Raw genomic sequence first — 10,611 nt, forward strand, 5'->3', positions numbered from 1 at the left:
TTTGCAGAGTACTCTGAGCTGGATATGATGCAGCAGGTATGATAGTCACAGGCTGTGTTATAGTTTTCCCTCTTCTTATTTTCATTACTTTAAGACTCTTTTCATATTTGTACAGATCCTTTTTACCCAAAACGCATCATGGTTGTCGTGAACGATAATTTTTTTGTGCAATACAAAAGATCATTTCACCCGACGATCAAGTGTTTGGCCATTCGTCGGTGATTGGCAGCCTATTTATACTGCACAATTATCCTTAAACGAGCGTTCCTGGGAAGTAGTTATAAAATGCTCCCTAACTCCGGTTTGGAGTTGCATTAGGCTTTTTTTATGTTGTTTCTTTTGGGGGGGTTCTATCCCTTTTTAAAGGCAAGAATCAAGAATATTGAGACTACAGCCAATAGTGTAACCTGAAGCTTCAATGCAAAATCTCCATTAGGGCCCCCAACTATTGCAGGTCTTTAATAGTAGTGATCTTCTCATATGAGTCAAAGAGACCTTTTGAGCCCCCCTTAGCTCCAGATGCGACTGCAATCCCTGCACGCACTGTAGTTACGCCCTTGACGGCAGCATTATTTTTGCTATGCAAAAAAAAACTATGAAAAAAACATAAACCCGACTGACCACCATTATCAGCCAGAACAGTCTTTATAGAGGCAGTCCCTAGTGCTTAACCTGAAGTGTAGTCAAACAAAGGCAGGTCAGAGGCAGTCGTCACACCTGAGCACTGGCGTATGAAAGCGTCCACTAGGCCTGAAACGCATTGCGTCCAATAGGCCTGAAACGAGTTGCGTCCAATAGGCCTGAAACGCATTGCGTCCAATAGGCCTGAAACACGTTGCGTCCAATAGGCCTGAAACGCATTGCATCCAATAGGCCTGAAACGAGTTGTTCCAATAGGCCTGAAACGCGTTGCGTCCAATAGGCCTAAAAATCGTTGCGTCCAATAGGCCTGAAAATCGTTGCGTCCAATAGGCCTGAAATACATTGCGTCCAATAGGCCTGAAATGCATTGCGTCCAATAGTCCTGAAATGCATTGCGTCCAATAGGCCTGAAATGCATTGCGTCCAATAGGCCTGAAATGCGTTGCGTCCAATAGGCCTGAAACGCATTGCGTCCAGTAGGCCTGAAACGCGTTGCATCCAATAGGCCTGAAACAATTTGTGTCCAATAGACCTGAAAGGCCTGAAAGTTACACCTCTGACATCAGCTGTCTATAAAGTGGAGCATATAGGAGTCTGTATTCTGCAAATGAGAAGTAAAGTTCACCGGTGAGAAGTCAGTCTCATACTGTAACTTGTGAATGTCTAACTCATTTTCTTTAACGGAGGCAGTCCGGTTAACCCTTTACTTATCTGTGTTTATTGTGCCTGGTTTCAGTAAGTGACAGATGTGAGGACTGTACAGAAGCGAATAGCAGACGCAGAGGAGGCGGTGGCTTATATTAACAAAGAAGAAGCGCTGTATAAATGGGACCTTACAACATACCCTCAGCTGGATTCTTCAAAAGTCAACATCGAACCTTACCAGAAACTTTTTGCACTGATTTACAAATGGCAAAAAACTGAAAAAAAGTATGTGCACCCCATTGGGGAATTCTGAGTTAACTCTTGGCATGCCGTTATTTATTAACACCAGACGTGATCTGAAGTGGAGAGTAAATGGCGCATTTAAACAAGCTGATGATCATTCCCAATTATCAGCCCGTGTAAATGTGCCTGTAATCACCCGATGAACAAGCAAAACACTAATTCGTCGGGAACGAATCATTTATGGCAGCAAAAATCATCTTTATCTACAGCACTTCGCCCCTTGTAACCTTATAGGGACAAAGTATATCTAATAACCAATCGTTCTGTCCCCATCACTGTTCTTCGGTCCTGGAAATAACCAAGCGCCAAAAGTCTTGCATATATTACAAGGGGATTATGTGTTATTAAAGGGCTGTCCGGCCTCGGGGCACAAGTCTGCAGTCACTCCATGTGACTGCAGTCATGTGAATCCTCACAGCATGTGTACTGTGCGCGTTATAAGGATTCTCCAGCATCGGGAGCACAGGCGTGTGACAGCAAGTATGTGATTTGCATATATACGGTCACATCCCAACTAGACATATCCGGCCTTGCTCAATGCAAGCACATTGAGTGGAGCCAGACACGTCTAGTCGGAATGTGGTCTGAAGTATGCAAATCACATACTTGTGGTCACATAACAGCCCCTTCCCGGCACCGGAAAATCCTCGCAGTGCGTGCAATTTGAGAATTTAAAAGTCTGCAGTTACATAGACTGTAGACTTGTACCCCAAGGCCGGACAATCCCTTCTGCAAAATAGGAGATAAATGTATGATCGGTAGGGGTGCTCTAACCACAGGGTCCTCCAGTAATCCTGAGGACAGAGGTTCCAAAGTCTGCTGTGTGAATGGAGTGATCGTGCGCATGCATAGCCAGTGCTCCATTCATGTCTATGGGAGCAGTCATGCGCATGCATAGCCATCACTCCCATAGATGCACACATGCTTCATTCACAAAGCTGTATCTAGGACCACCGCTTTCAAAACTGCTGGGGGCTGCAGCAGTCAGACTCCCAGTGATCAGACATTTATCAACAACCTTGTGGATAGGTGATTAAACATTATTTATGGGACAACCATAGCCATAGATGTAGAAGAGAAAAAAAGCAGAATAAACAGTAATAGATGAGCTAAAAACATGAAATTTATCAAAATATGTCTTAAAAAATCTCACGCTTCCAGGTGGATCGACGGCGCTTTCCTTGACCTGAACGGAGAAAGCATGGAAGCCGAGGTGGACGAATTCTTCCGAGAGGTCTACAAGATGATGAAACTGTTTCAGCAGAAGCAGAAGACGTTAGAAGAGGAGAAGAAAAAGGCGTCTCAACACCGGACACTGTCTGAAGATAAGGATTCGGTGGACGAGGAAAAGAAGGAAAGCCGCATAGTTCTCATGTGTTCTGCCATCACCGAGCAAATCAAGGCTTTTAAGGTAGATGCATCAAATAATGGATATATCAGTAATCTAGGCCAGGTTTGCTGGAGCGCGCTGTTTACTCCCAATCCCAGCCAACTTTAGCACAGTGGTTACTATCGAGACAGCAGCGGTGGTCGGTCTCCTAGGCAACGATCTGTAAACAAAAGAAAAGTCTTAATATCTCAAGAACGGCTGCAAATGTCAAGAAGCAGTGAATTGCAAAAGTGCAGGTTTTTACAATATCTATGAAGATGGGAATAACCCTTTAATTCATTTTTGTAGCCGTAATCCCGGGACACTGATTATGATTGACTCCTTTTCAGGAATATATCCCTCTGGTGAGCATCCTTTGCAACCCATGCCCCTCCTATATATCCATCCTGGCCTCCATGTGTCCAGCCTGCCCCCCTTCATATATCCATTCTGTCCCATATATCTATATATATCTATATCTATATCATATATATATAACAGTTTTGATTTATATATATCCATCCTAGCCCCCCCATATATGCATCCCACCCCACCCCATATATCTATCCAGGTCCCCACGTGTCCAGCTTGCCCCCCTTCACCTCCATGCGTCCATCCAGGTCCCCACGTGTCCAGCTTGCCCCCCTTCACCTCCATGCGTCCATCCAGGTCCCCACGTGTCCAGCCTGCCCCCCCTTCAGCCCCATGCGTCCATCCAGGTCCCACGTGTCCAGTCTGCCCCCCCTTCAGCCCCATGCGTCCATCCAGGTCCCCACATGTCCAGCCTGCCCCGCTTCAGCCCCATGCGTCCATCCAGGTCCCCACATGTCCAGCCTGCCCCGCTTCAGCCCCATGCGTCCATCCAGGTCCCTACGTGTCCAGCCTGCCCCCCCTTCAGCCTCATGCGTCCATCCAGGTCGCCACGTGTCCAGCCTGCCCCCCCTTCAGCCCCATGCATCCATCCAGGTACCCACGTGTCCAGCCTGCCCCCCCTTCAGCCCCATGCATCCATCCAGGTCCCCACATGTCCAGTCTGCCCCCCCTTCAGTCCCATGCGTCCATCCATGTCCCCACATGTCCAGCCTGCCCCCCCTTCAGCTACATGCGTCCATCCATGTCCCCACGTGTCCATCCTGACCCCCTTCAGCCCCATGCGTCCATCCATGTCCCCATGTGTCCAGCCTGACCCCCCTTCAGCCCCATGCGTCCATCCATGCATCCTGGGTAGGTGTTTATGCCCCTGCATCCATCCATCCTGGGTAGGTGTAAATGCCTCTCCAGCCATCCATCCTGGGTAGATGTATATGCTTTTCCATTCATCCATCCATCCTGGGTAGGTGTATATGCCCCTCCATCCATCCATCCATCCATCCATCCAATCTATCTATCTTTCTATCCCTTCCTTTCTGAGATAAGCTGCAATAATGCATTTGTCCTTTGCTACACCTTTGCACATACGCCATATACCTAATCAGTGGCCTTGTTATCAGCTGCTACTCTTTTAATTCAACTGTCCCATCAGTTGGGTGTTGCTGAGTACCACGCATTTAAAAAAAATGTGGGGCCGTTGCGATTTCTTTAGTGAAATGCTGGCTCCCTCTGGTGGAGCACTGACTTCTTTAATTTTCTATCTATGGATGAAAAAAAGATAAAAAAAAGTTTGGTCTGAGATGTTGTTTTAAAGTGCTACCTATGTGTGTCAATCAGAGCATCCTATTGGTTTTCACCCAGGCAGATAGATTGCTTGCAATAGATGTAATGAGTGAATGGAACAATGGAATAATGCAAGAGAATGGGACAATGGAACAATGGAATAATGCAAGAATGGAACATCATTGCACGTGTCATAATGGGCTCCTGGCCTTTATCTGGCTGTGCTGCTGCAGTCAGCTACAGTCTGCAGGGAGCCTGTAGACTAGGAAGAAGGTGGACCGCTGCTTGTTTGTTCACTAATTAGTTATCCTCTCCCCATCCCCTTGTCTGCAGGTGCATGGGACATTGGGGGGGAGGGGAGAATGTTTGAAAATAGGCAGACTCATGCAGATTAAAAATGCATGTGTGGGCTGCAGCTGCAACAAGCAGTAAAGTTGTTGGTTTTAAGATGTCTATTGATGAACAACATGTCCTCCTAAGGGGAGTCTTTGTCCCTATCCCTGCAATGGGTGCATTCTTGAAGCCAGGGTGCAGTCATAGGCCAAAACCAATTCAGGTTATCGCTTCTCGGCCTTTTGGCTAACATCAAGTGTAGTATCTGTTCTCATTTAGTATATGTGCTCAGCTTTTACCAATATATTGCATTGCAATGTTATCTATCTATCTATCTATCTATCTATCTATCTATCTATCTATCTATCTATCTATCTTCCCGCCTGCTTGTTTTCCCTCTATCCACACCCTCCTCTTCTTTGATTGACAGCTCTGGCTTCATAGAACCAGAGAAGGAAGGAGACAGAGGTAAAACAAGCAGGTGGGAAGGTGTATATAAAGGATTGGCCCACGCCGTGATCCACGGAGCGCTTGTACTTGGTTTCAACAGTCATTCTGTGCTGACAGTCCCTTTAAAATCAGTGTTTCCCAAACTTCAGTCCTCACGGCCCCCCACAGGTCATGTCTTCAGGATTTCCATAGTATTGCACAGGTGAGAGAATTCCTGATTCCTTGATGATACTTTCATCACATGTGTGATACTGAGGAAATCCTGAAAACCTGACCTGTTGGGGGCCATGAGGACTGGAGTTTGGGAAACACTGCTTTAAATGGAGTGGTGCTGCAGTTTTATTATTCAGCAATTAGCAGGATCCCCCAACAATTTCTTAAGCAATGAGAAAATGCAGTCCCTAATGATGTCCTCTGACAATAAGCGGATCACGGACAGCAGATGCATTGGGTTCTGCATTTCTTGGAGAATGGGATGGGGCAGCTTCTGTCTTCTCAGTGATACAATCAGGAAGGAGATGCAGCGTGAGACAATCCCTGTCTACATCTTTGATCTGATCATCAATACAGAGGGCTGATTGGTGAAGACAGAGGGAAAGGCTAATAAAATTATTAAAAAAAACTTCGTTTTTCGGCTGCCACTTCCTCTGGGGTCAGTATGCCAACCTCATTGACTTCATAGCACTTGCCAGAGTGGGCAGACACGATTTATTGCCTTTACACACGTCACCTCCACACAGGGCGATGCTGCTACGACGCCTCTGTAGTGATCAAACGTGGAGTCAAACAGCAGGGCTTTAAGAGGGCTGCCCTTTTCAATCTTGGGACTAAAACACAAAAATAAGACATCCTGTTAAAGGGGATAAAGGTAAGTAACAGCGTTCAGTCCAGAGTGATGAATTCCAAAAGACAAAGTTTATTCCGCCATCACATAACGTTTCGACCTGTTATAGGTCTTTATCAAGTATATACAAAGACATACAGGGATACTGATCCCCTTTAAGGAAAATCAGTGGCCAGAACCCTTTAAATTCCCCTTAAATGGTCCAAAACTGAAACTGTGGGAACAATATAATCCACTTAGGGTTCAAACTTACAGTCAAGGGTTTGATAAAATTATCTACACCCTTGTGTCTCCAGAAAGCATAGCGTATGTTCACGTGCTGAAAATGCCGACCAGTGCTGGAGTGAGCGGAGGTCCGCAGCTTGTGACACTCCTGCTGTAGTGAAACTACAGGTCCCAGCAGACTGACGGTCTCTCATCAAGTTATGCTGGGAGCCGCAGTTTCACAAATAGTGCTAGAGGATCCATGTCAGAAATATGAGGCTGCCACTAGGGTTTCTCCCACAAATATGTAATCGGACGTGGAGCAGATCTGCACGTGGATGAGCCATATTCTCTATCTGTGAACATACTACTCCTTCACTCAGATTCTAAGTGGTTCTGCAGCGCATCTGTGCAGAGCAAGCTGTCAATCAAAATCCGGGCCGGGTTTACAGCCGTCGCCCCTGATATAGCGAGCGGTGCTGTGATCCAAGACTGTAGCCGCTCCGTGCACAACGATGAGTGAAGGCCGGCGGCTGCAGGGAGGAAAGAAGTTAATTTTCTCCCGGTACCTACACTATCAATAAGGCGGCCGGGCAGCATTGTAACAATATTTATCTGCAGATTAACCCTATACCTGCAGGTACATAGCATTTTCCAAGGTGACAGGTTCCCTTTAATAAAGAGAAGATGGATAGAGCCGCATTAGTCCGTACTCACGGTGGAAGCCTCCTGACAACTTCTTGAAGAACACTTTCCACATTTGTTCCAAGCTTCCCCGACATCTAATAGAAATAAACAGAGAAATGAATTTCTTAATACAGTTTAGAACTCGGCTACAACGAATCAGAAGAAATGAAACCTGTTTGAAGCTGACAAGCAATCAAGCCCCTCCGTAAGCCACACAGAACATGGCTACTTATGTCATCTGCAGGTGATTAAAGGAACCTGTCATGCTGAAATGGTATAAGATCTGTAGGGGGGTGTTGTAGAGCAGAGAAGTTGATCAGACTGATAGACATATCTGTGGGAAGAGAGTCAGCAAAACTGGCATTATATGCAGTGAAAAGTCCTGCCGTATGTACACTAGTCCAGTGGGCGGTCCTACTAAGTGATTGACAGTTCCCTGTATGACCATGCAGGCAAAGATAGCTGTCAATCACTAGTAGGACCGCCCACTGGACTCATCTGTACAAACAGCAGGATTCCACTGAATAAATTGATACAGGAAAAACATCTATCTTTGTAGCGTATTAGCCAGTAGATAGAAGAGTATTTAGATTTGAGAGTCCTCAGTGGTTGATACCATCTTTTCCGTTAGCCATTAAAAGGTAACAAATTGCAGGCTTTCCAGACTACTCAGGTCTCAGGTCTGCCTGATGAAGAAGCCGGAGTAGTCTGGAAAGCTTGCAATTTGTTACCATCTTTTCAGTTAGCCATTAAAGGTATCAACCACTGAGGACTCTCAAATCTAATGAATAAATTACAATTTATACTGAATCTTCTCCCACAAACCTATATATCATTCTGCTCAGTTTCTCATGGATAAAACCTGTACATCTGAATGGGGCTTTAATGTTGTTATTACAATCATGTAACCGCAGATCACAAAATCTTTCATATGATCATTTTTTTAACACCTAAAACCCCAATGGATATTTATGTTTACTAAAGGATTCCTTTCCCATTCTTTTGGCAGCTCTTCTTTAGGTATGGACACAGACCGGCATCCGGCATAAAGACATCTGGAGACTTTTCCTTTTTCGGTGATATTGGATAATCTTCTTCATTTCTAACGCTTTAAATCTTTCAAATTCTTTCCGAAAAATGTATCATAAAGGGACTTTCTCAGGTCAGTTTTGCTTGTGGTTGTGTTACCATTATTTGTGCCAAATGTATCAAAGTGTTGCACGATGTTTGATAAATGTTTATGTAGCACTTCCATCTATCTTTATTTATTTTACTCACTTATATAGCGCCATTAATTTCACAGCACTTTACAGACATTATCATCACTGCCCCCATCGGGGCTCACAATCTACATTCCCTAGCAGTATGTCTTTGGAGTGTGGGAGAAAACCGGAGAACCCGGAGGAAACCCACGCAAACACGGGGAGAACATACAAACTTCTTGCAGATGTCGTCCTTGGTGGGATTAGAACCCAGGATCCCAGTGCTGCAAAACAACAATGCTAACCCCTGAGCCACCGTGTATCTTTATCCACTTTTAACGTCACCAGTCATTCTTAGACCTGTGTAGCTTACCAAGCCCAATTTCTAAAAGTTGCAAGAGTGCTGTAAAATAGGAAGCTGCATATTTTTACGCAAAAATGATGCATCACAAAAGGGTTTTTTTTTTTTTTTTTTAACACCAAAAATTGATGTAAATTCCTCGCTACATTGCCCCTTTTCCAGCCACATTTTGTAGAAAAAAATAAAAGACAAGGTACAGACAGCGGAGTTAAATTTGCCTACAGGAATGATTTTGATCTGGAGCGCATCGTACCCGGATACAGTCACTAGCGGGAACGTCAAACATCTTCTCAATTTGTTTCTCCACCCTTTCCGGATCTGCATTCTTCAAGTCTATCTAAAAGCAAAAGTATAAATACTAATTATTTATCAAAGCTGGACAACATCTAGAAACCATATAATAAAACTGGCTTAAAATATAGTGTGAACAAGAGTTTAGGGAGAGATGTACAACTGGCTCTGGCCTATAAAAGGGATTGTGTAATCGTACAAAACTAGCAAAAATGTAAAGCGCCTGGAAAGCAAGGAACGTGCAATTTACCTCTTAGTAAAATCCTATGCTTTCTCAAGAACAGAGGAATTTTAATTTCATATATTTTTTTTAATCAAATCATTTTTATTGAAAAACTCCAACTACAAATATTCCATCTTTCAAATAACATACATGACATAGTAATTCCATAGTAAAAATATGAACAAAGTATCTGAACTTCAATTCCCATAACCCACCCTAAACCCAAATCCCAACACTCCAGAGAGAACCATTTTCAGAGCAGTTCTAGAATAACGGACTATAGCATTCGTAGAAGGGGAAGAAGATAAAAAAGTGACTAACAAAGGGGTAGCAGCGTTTTAATGTTATCATTTACTGCTTGATGCCTGAGCCGGGGAGTGCACGCTGAAAACTGTTGCAGGCTGCTGTAATCACAGGACACAAGCAAACAGCATGGCATTTCCTATCAGCAGGGAGGAAGTAAAGGGAACAGTAATGAAAGTCTCCTCCTACTCCGCTCCATATTGAAATGAATAGTGTGCATCCTACAAATGAGATGCATACAGCAAACAATTGATTTTCCATAGATAGGTTTTGAGTTGACCACTGGATATACACATGTGTATCACTAATTACCAGAACTGGAAATCGAAAAAAAAGACAAGCAAGTTTGGGGTGAATCCTGCCTTCATTACTGCACAGCCGCTCAGAGGGATCGGTACTAGGAACAGCAGGAGTGCCGGCGATGTTCACAGATTTACCTGCTGCGGGACTGAAGGAGTCTGATCGTGCTCGGCTCGAAGCTTTTTACCTGGTTTACGATAGGAATAATTGAAAGCTGTGCTTCAAAGGCCAGGAAGAAGTTTGCCACCGTCTGCGCTTGAATACCCTTAAGAGGGGAAAAAATATATATACATATATACAAATACTGAAACATCTAAATGCATTAGAACATCAAACCCGGTGAAGCGGTAAATGACTTGTCCTCCAGGGATACAGGCTACTGTCATTCAGTAATTATTGAATAGGAATTTTACATTTTATGTGATCACCACGCTAGAATGTAAATGGAGAAAAACACAACACAACTCCTCATCATATGAAGATATTTTGTGTTATAGAACAGGATTTCTGTGGAATAACAAGACTGATTTACTATGTATGCACCATAGCCTTCATTTGATGTCACTTACTTAGCACCAACACCTTGCCCCAACTCTGCAATCCCCAATATCAGTCCATGACCTCAATGGGGTCACTATAAAATTATAAAGAGGACTGGTCATGTCTCTATTAGAAAATAGACAAACTTAGGATAGAAACAATATGAACATATACCCTGCTATAAGTAAGTAAAAAGCAATAGGAAATATATATAATATAGGGTACTTAGTAAACATGTTGTTTGATTAAAAAAAAAGCCAT

General features: G+C 43.9%; 1 pseudogene; it reads left to right on the forward strand.

The window, feature by feature from the left end:
- Positions 1-5,171: 5,171 nt before the first annotated feature.
- Positions 5,172-5,289, forward strand: LOC141183501 (U2 spliceosomal RNA; annotated as a pseudogene).
- Positions 5,290-10,611: the final 5,322 nt, after the last annotated feature.

The sequence above is a fragment of the Phyllobates terribilis genome, unplaced genomic scaffold (genome assembly GCF_046119375.1).
Source record: "Phyllobates terribilis strain yellow unplaced genomic scaffold, ASM4611937v1 Scaffold_38__1_contigs__length_12584779, whole genome shotgun sequence".
Lineage (NCBI taxonomy): Eukaryota > Metazoa > Chordata > Amphibia > Anura > Dendrobatidae > Phyllobates > Phyllobates terribilis.